Consider the following 8743-nt stretch of genomic DNA (forward strand, 5'->3'; position numbering starts at 1 on the left):
TGTTATGCCATACCATCAGTTCTCCTACTGCCTTCATTGTAAGACTATAAGGGGCATATTCAATTGTTGAATATGCCCGCGGTGTTAAAACTATTACCGTTATTACGGTAATAGTAAGCCGGATTTCAGCTCACAGCTCCCTGGGCCGCGAGCTGAAATCCAGCGAAAAATGTACCGTAATAAAGGTATTTACGTGCACTATTACCATAATGACGGTAATAGTGCGCGTGGCGCGTTAATTTTCGCTGTAACGCCGACAATTGAAAATGCCCCTAAAATTCCATTCACTTACATTCCCATTACATTTTTCATACCGTCCCTTCTAAATGTCCATAGCGCCATTTCTATATTTCCACTGTGATAAATGGGGTATGACTGTATGGAACAAAATGTTTCAAGCACAATATTTCTTGCTGATTGATACAGTATTAGAATTCACAGTGTTTTGGAAGTTTATTTTGACTCTAATACAACATCTCTGCATTTTACACAGTAACACTGGTTTATTTACACTGCTGTCCACAATGTGTAAACTGCAATAATCTGTCCTCTTACAGGGAGGTTTGTAATACCTGTTCTTAATAGGTATTTAGGAATCGGAATGTAATAGTTTTGAAATAACTTTTAAAAATGTACAGAGATGTGCTTTTCAGATTACCCAGTGTTTCAAATGTTTTCAAAGTTTGTCTATCTTATAAATACCTTTTTTTCTGTGAAATAAATATCCCAGTAGTTGTAGCTCAAATTATTTGATAAACTTTATACCAAGTTGGACTTAAAATTATCTCTCTTATAAATACCACTTTATTCAGTCAAGCAAATATTGCATAACAATTGTGACCATCAATTCACTACCACCTAATTATAAAATGCCTTTATTTCAGAAAATAATGCAATACTTTGTTTCAGCAATTGCAAAATCATTTACTAATTGAGACTGTGACTTGTCTGCTCACCATTAACAAAAGTTTTACAGCCTGATAAATACCAAAAATAGATGGTTAAAGAATTGTGATATACATTTTACCAATTAAAACAGAGATAGGTCTGTTCAGCTAGTCTTTCAAGCATCTTTTTCAGTCTACTAAATAGTGTTATAATAGAGTGTTAACAAAACAAAAATCAATAAGGTATGGGAAAAGATATCTCAATTATGTCGGAAAATGCAAGAAAAGAACCAACTTTATTACTTTATTATTATTAGAGCTTAACATTACATAGGCCATAGATATAATGTTGACTTAGACATACAAAACGTCACAATTTTCTATCTTAATCACAGTAATCCTGTATATGATATAAACTTAGTAAAAGAATGTCTAGCTGTAATTATATCTTCAGTAAGGATATCATATCCTATAGCTTAGGAGCTGTCAGTCCTCAAAAAATCACAAATCAATGGAAAATTACGGCGCTCGCTGTTAAACCACAATGACCCATGGATTTATATACCCTGTGTATGTCCAATAAATTGTATGAGTGCAATGGTAGTTGAAAACAAACAATGGTTTATTTATAAGGTTAAAACAATGCAAATTGGTTTTAGAATAAGTAAATAATAAATTGGTTATAATTGGTTATTGGGGTATAATAGCGAGCGCTGGAATTTTCCATTGATTTGTAATATAGGATAATGTGGACTGTCATTTAATCCCTAGCTGTTGCCATATACCTGAACATATTACAATCCAGGGCCAGCTGTGAGCGGCTCTTTACCTTGCTCAAAAAATCGCAAGCTTTCTGAAACAGAAAGTAACAATCTTTACCTTGTAAAAGTTTGTATAGCAAAAGTCTGCTCCCAGTTACTAGATATTTGAGCCACTTAACAGAAGGGATAAATTCGCAGACAGCAGTCTTCCAAAAAAGGTATCAGGGTTAATATAGCAGAAATCTGTTCACAGTTAACACTGAATACGTGGCCGCATATCATAGAAATAAGGAACCAGAAAAATTACACATCAATGGCCATGTGTAACGACTATTTTCTTACGTTCAGTCCATCTACTTTTTCAAGTATTTCTCACTCCATTCTTTGTTATTAGCACTGGAAAATTAATCTATCTCAGATATGTGCAATGTTTGTCCACTAACGCGTTTCATCTAAACCTTAGACTTTTTCAAAGCTATGAGGCAGCATGTTGGCTTAGTGGTTAGCTCCTCTGCCTCACAGCACTGGGATCATGAGTTTGATTTCTGACCATGGACTTATCTGTGTGGAGTTCGTATGTTTTCCCTGTGTTTGCGTGGGTTTCCTCCGGGTACTCTGATTTCCTCCCATACTCCAGAAACATACTAGTAGGTTAATTGGCTGCTATCAAAATTGACCATAGTCTCTCTCTCTGTCTGCGTGTGTGTATGTTAGGGAATTTAGACTGTAGGCTTTAATGGGGCAGGGTTGATGTGAGAGAGTTCTCTGTACAGCGCTATGGAATCAGTGGCGCTATATAAATAGCTGATGATGTTGATGATGATGAAAGCTATATCACCCTTCTTTTCTCTACTATAATAGTACTCAGGGGAAATTCCTCTTCTATGTCACTCCATCATTAGTAGTGCTCTCCCACACTATGATGTTGTTAATTAATTGGTTCTTCAAGTTAAGGTATATATTACAGAGAAAAAATTGTAAAAAAATCTCTTTATTGTTAAGAACCTTTGTTTCTAAAAAAATAAAAACATACATATAGAATTTTTTTTATCAACACACTCCATATTTGGGAACTCCCAATCTTGTTTTTCTTTCTGCAATAAATCATCCTAACTAATTAACATATATATTAACCTACCTTTGGCTCCATGATAAATGTTCATACACAGTGGAGCTGAGGACCCCGGATCCCTCCTTCCCTGCACCGGGCTCCGTAGGTCGCTAGTTCCGCCTCTATGTACAGCGATTGGAGTTTTAAAATCTGTGATGACGTTTATAACTAAAATAATTAGAGAACAGCAACAAAAGCTCAAAACTAATGTTATCTATCAAACACTATTGCTCCCCTTCACATTAGCTGCAAAGAGATGATATTAGAGTTGGGTAAAGAACAGAACTGAGCATAGGGGTGTTATATGCCTATGTAGGACCAGTCCTAGGTATAGTATCACCATAGAACTCTGGCTTCAGTGACTAAGGTAGACGAGATAAGAAGTTGTAGAAGTTGGAATGTTGTAATATGCATGTATAAACAACTGTGAATATATGGTTATCTTTGTCACACTCTCATAATACTCAACATCAAAAATAAGGATATATTTCCAAGCATACTCATGTATTATATGAATATTTTAATAACCAGTTTTTAGTTTGTGGTGGTAACAGTTAAATTCTGCTATTATATCACTAATAAAAATAGGCATACTTCTGCTGCACATTTGTACACAATATATGAATAATACAGTGGCAGCAAAAAAAGACTAAAATCAAAACTATAGACAAAAACAAAATGAAGACAAAAAAACCTAATGTTTCAAATACATCAGAAGCCATAAGTAAGTATATGGCTATGTACAGATAGAAAACAGTTCTTTTGAACAATGACTATGTGTAAAAATATTAATATTGAATCTAAAAAATGTCAACATTGCACCGAATAATTAGAGCAATGTATCACTGAAAAATGTTCATACTGAATCATCTTACTTTGGTTTCTTGCTTTATGAAGAAATTTGGCTTGCTAGTTAGTCTAAGATGTAAGGCTTCACAATCATTTCTTAGATAAGTTATATGTAAAAATTATTTGTAACATTGTTTTATTGATCAGATTATTACTTTTCTTAATTGTTGGCCTCCTCTAAAAGTGGTTTTGGAACATAGATTGTTATACATTCTTCTTCTTAACTAATGAGATCTTAGGTAAACATATAAGTCTACATTTTATTTCATTAATTGACTTTTTGTAAATATATACAGTGAATTCATTTCTATTAAACAGGAATCTGATAGCATTTGGTGTTAAGCCTATGAATGTGTGTCTGTGGACAGTGTTTTGAACCGAGATCCCAAGATTTTATATAAATCTAGAAAGCAATAGAGAAACAGTGCCATCTACTGGCAAATCATTGACAGATCACAATCAAATTGAGCTAAACTCGTAGACTCTCCCTTGTTCACATATATGTTATGTTTAAGAAAGCTTTACAGTAGCTGTATTTTGCATAAATCTTGAACAGAATCAATGAACAAATAAGCACAGTAGAGTATGTTTTTATGCAAGTTTTATAGTGTTTGAGAATATTTTTTTTTATTATTTAAACAAGCACAATCCTGTGCAGGCACTACGTAAATGCAGTTTCCACCAGTAAGTACTTTAGTTGTGCTTGGTGCGATTGGTAAACTTACAGAAAGAAATATACTATGGAGACTGGAGTTGAAGTTGCATAAGTCAGGCATTGTGCAGAAATGTGTGAAATTTTGTAAATTCTATTTCCACCAAGTTGGCTACAAATTCATGATTCTGTGATTCTCCAGTTTGAATTGATGAATCCCATTTCTTCTCACCCAATTATCAAATTTATAGTGTTTACACATTGCAGTTAGTTGTGAAGGACTACTTATAAAAAGTTACATTTTCCTAAAATAATTTCTTAGCCCAATATCCCAAGACATCAAGGCAGACATCTCATTGTAAGTCCTGGGCAGGTAGGCATATGGTAATTGTGGATCCGCTTACGATTGGTATCTTTAGAGCTTTCATCTGGACTAGTCTTGGATCATCATCGTCTATTTGTAAGGTGCCACAAAACTCTGCAGAACTGGACAGTCGAACAAAATACATTTGTATATAAAAGGAGAACAAAACAAGGTTAACAAAGGAGGTTGTGAGACAAAGAGTAGAGAGGGCACTGCTGGACCTCTCAGGAAATTAATGTGCTCTTCACCCATCAAGGGTCGACCTGGGAGAACCCATGTATGTCTCAGCCATGATACCAATTAATAATGTAAATGTCAGGAAAAACATGATTGTGCTGGGTCAGTTTCACATCAACATCGGCTATTTATATAACGCCACTAATTCCGCATCGCTGCACAGAGAACTTACATCAGTACCTTCCTTGTTGGAGCTTACAGTCTAAATTCTATAACATACACCGGGAGAGACTAAGGTTAATTTAATAGCAGCCAGTTAACCTACTAGAATGTTTTTGGAGTGTGGTATGAAACCATGGCACCAGAGGAAACCCACACAAACATGGGGAGAACATACAAACTCCACACAGATAAGGCCATGGTCGGAAATCACACTCATGAACCCAGTTCTGTGAGGCAGAAGTGCTAACCACTAAGCCACCTTGCTCCCCATTGATCTTTATCAGTCACTTGAGTACATATCTGTAATTAACCAACATTTGCATAGATGAAAATGGGACACAACATTTATTAATTATATAAATGAAGAAAACATCAGTTTGCATTATATTATTATTATTATTATTATTATTATTATTATTGTTTTCTTGTAGGGTTGCACTATATTACACTGTGATTTCAAGAGAATATTCATGTCAGTCCCTGCCACATTGATGCTAAGCGTGTAAATTCTATACCATGGGTGGCAAACATCTTTCTATCAGTATGCCGGTTAAAATCTAAAATCTAGTCAAGCCCAGGTGTGCCAGCTGTGTAAGTATATATATATATATATATATATATATATATAAACAAAAACAGACATAGATCCTCTGCACTCACCATGTACAAACTGGGGTGCAAGAGGGGGTTGCCCACATTGTATAGACAAGAAAACAGGGATAATCTGCAATCTCCAAACACACAACCAATGCTATATCAAGTACTGTTCTATACTAAAAACAGGGAATGTTAGTTCCACATATTGCTGACATTGACACAATTCTCATGTTTTGGGCTCTATACACCACCACAATGGATTTGAAATGAAACTAACAAGATGTGCTTTAACTGCAGACTTTCAGCTTTAATTTGAGGGTATTTACATCCAAATCAGTTGAACGGTGTAGGAATTACAATGGTTTCTATATGTGCCTCCCACTTTTTAAGGGACCAAAAGTAATGGGACAAACTAAACAATCCTACATCAAACTTTCATTTTTTAATACTTTGTTGCAAATCCTTTGCAGTTAATTACAGCCTGAACATGCGCACAGTTCAGTGTCGGGAAAGGAATAAATGACAGCCGGTGAAGAGTTGAACTGCAAGCGCAGCAGTTCAGCTCTTCCCCAGCTCTTCTCCGGCTTTCATTTAGGACGGACCGCGTGCCAGTATGCAGGGGGCTGCGTTTCAAACCCTGTTCTATATCAACACACCAAATATCCAAACAAATCTCTGTTAGATGCACCCCATCTGCATTAAAAAGTCATGCATCACTATTTTCTAATTGCACATGCCTCACCCCTATGCTCCAGTTACTGGCCTCAAACTTTCCCACCAGTTAATTGTAATCCTGGTCTGGTTGCTACATTTTAAAGATCTGGAGTGCCTCCAGCATCTTTGAGCCACCATGTCTGACCATAATACCATGGTATTGGAGAACTTATCTACAAGATCAACAGATCCTCTTTCATTTTATCAATTCCCTCCCTCATGGGAAATACACCAGGATCATTTTCTCTGACGTGCATTACCAGGATGTCAGGTGCACAGTCAGCCTCCCACAAACTGGCACTACATTATTCCATTTCAAGCCCTGTATGTCCAGCAATCTAATTACCAATGTTGATAGTGTTGCTACAATCAACACCAGACATTGCACTAGATCTGAAATAGAAGGAAAAATACACTTTAATCATGACTCCAGCCCCATTCTTGGAAAAAACATATGCTAAATTTCACAATTCCTCTTCCCCTTGCTCCATTCTTACCACACCCACAACAGTTTTGCTTGGATCGCTATTAACTATATATATATTTATATTTATTTTCACACCGTTCAGTCACAGCATTAAACTCTACTATCTGATTTTGTGGCGGCCCCTCTTGTGCTGCTAAAACAACCTGATGATCCATGGAGACTTGGACTACTCAGGACCTCTACAGGTGTGCTGTGGTATCTAACACCAAGTCGTTAGCAGCAGATCCTTTAAATCCTGTGCTAACCAGGCCCAGCCCTGCTTAGCTTCCAAGATCAGGCGAGATCTCTGAGGAATCCACAAATTACTGTGGAGAAACGCGTCAGGTTTTTGGATAATTTGGCGCCGTACCACCTTGAACAAGCTCTATCTCATCTGATCTTGGAAGCTAAGCAGGGCTGGGCCTGGTTAGTACTTGGATGGGAGACCACCTGGTAATATAAGGTGCTGTAGACCGAGGAAAGAATATTGCTAACCGCTGTCTCCTTTGGAGGTGAGCTTGGATGAAACGTCACCCACAGAATTGGGTAACAAGTCTTACTGAGTATAATCCTAAATAGGAGACAATCTGTGGACTGCTAATTCCGGATGGTCAGCTCACGCATACAACTGTAGGAGGGACTTATAGTTCCACAATTATTGGAAGCTATCATTTTGTCCATGAGTTATAAATTGTTATACGGCACAGATTAAGCGTTAATCTCTATTGGACTGCTGATAAAGTTAAAGAAACCTCCTTACTATCCACTGTTTTCCGCAGTAGAAGAATATTTTATCTCATGTGCACCATTGAGTTTTACAATCAGAGACTGTTATATATATATATATATATATATATATATATATATATAATATCTGCTGTTTTTATCTTTTGAGTATTTGAGCTCTGAATTTTATTACTGCTTGTTCCTCCATTATCCTATGAGATATATTTGTTACAGCCGGACAGGCCAGGTGACATAACACACATTGTGGGGATATTTATAGCACATCTGCCAGCAGGGCTCTGTTGTTTTAGCACTAGTGTCACAAGGAAAATGCGCGCAAACTTTATGTTATGCATTACTTTGCCATCCTGACAACAAAAAGCAAGGCAAAAACAAGAAGGTGTTAATGTGTGCATCACCTGAAGTGTCCCAGCATCACAATGTCTATATATGTATATAAATATATACACATATAAATATATATATAATTTGCTACATTAAAAATACGATTCCCTATTCCAGGTGCAGCCAGCACAATGCAGAAAAAAAAACTTTGTTGCAGTCACTAATGTGAAACCTGCGGTTGTGATGAGTTTTGCATATGAGTATAAAATATTAATCAAAATCCTTAATCTACATTAATAAATTATTAGTCATATGTTTTCATTACCATGTTATGTGATAGACAATGCATTGGAGAAAAACGATAGAATTGCATGTAAATAAATATAGTTTAATTATATTTAAAACATACAATTTTATGCATTTATAGAATAATTAGATATTTACATTTCATATTTTTAAGAAGCATACTTTAAGAAAAACATTTTATTTTGAAATGACTTAACACAGCTAAGTGTTGGTGCTTCAGCCTGTTTGATGCTCTTTATTCCTTTCTTTCTAACCCTAGTTATAAATTGAGGCTAAAAAAAGCACAACAAAAATCAAACAAAACCCAAAAAATTACAATTCAGGATTTTATTAAGTTAAATATATGTGCCACCTACTGTTCACACTGTAGTATAGCAGGTACTCAACTAGGTGTGCTAGAAGATACATTTTCAGAAAAAAGTTAAAACTTATTTACTCAGAACTTGAAGACTTACTTTAAAGCTGCACTACCACCAACATGTTATATTTTACTAACCTCAATCCCCTATCCCGTGTCTTGGGGACTTTGCAATGTAACTGTTTTACTCAGGGCCCCTGCTGGTTTT

The 8743-nt window shown here is 35.9% G+C and overlaps 1 pseudogene; it reads left to right on the forward strand.

The window, feature by feature from the left end:
* Positions 1–7156: 7156 nt before the first annotated feature.
* On the forward strand, positions 7157–7275 carry LOC142146818 (5S ribosomal RNA; annotated as a pseudogene).
* Positions 7276–8743: the final 1468 nt, after the last annotated feature.

This window comes from Mixophyes fleayi, chromosome 3 (assembly GCF_038048845.1).
Source record: "Mixophyes fleayi isolate aMixFle1 chromosome 3, aMixFle1.hap1, whole genome shotgun sequence".
Taxonomy (NCBI): domain Eukaryota; kingdom Metazoa; phylum Chordata; class Amphibia; order Anura; family Limnodynastidae; genus Mixophyes; species Mixophyes fleayi.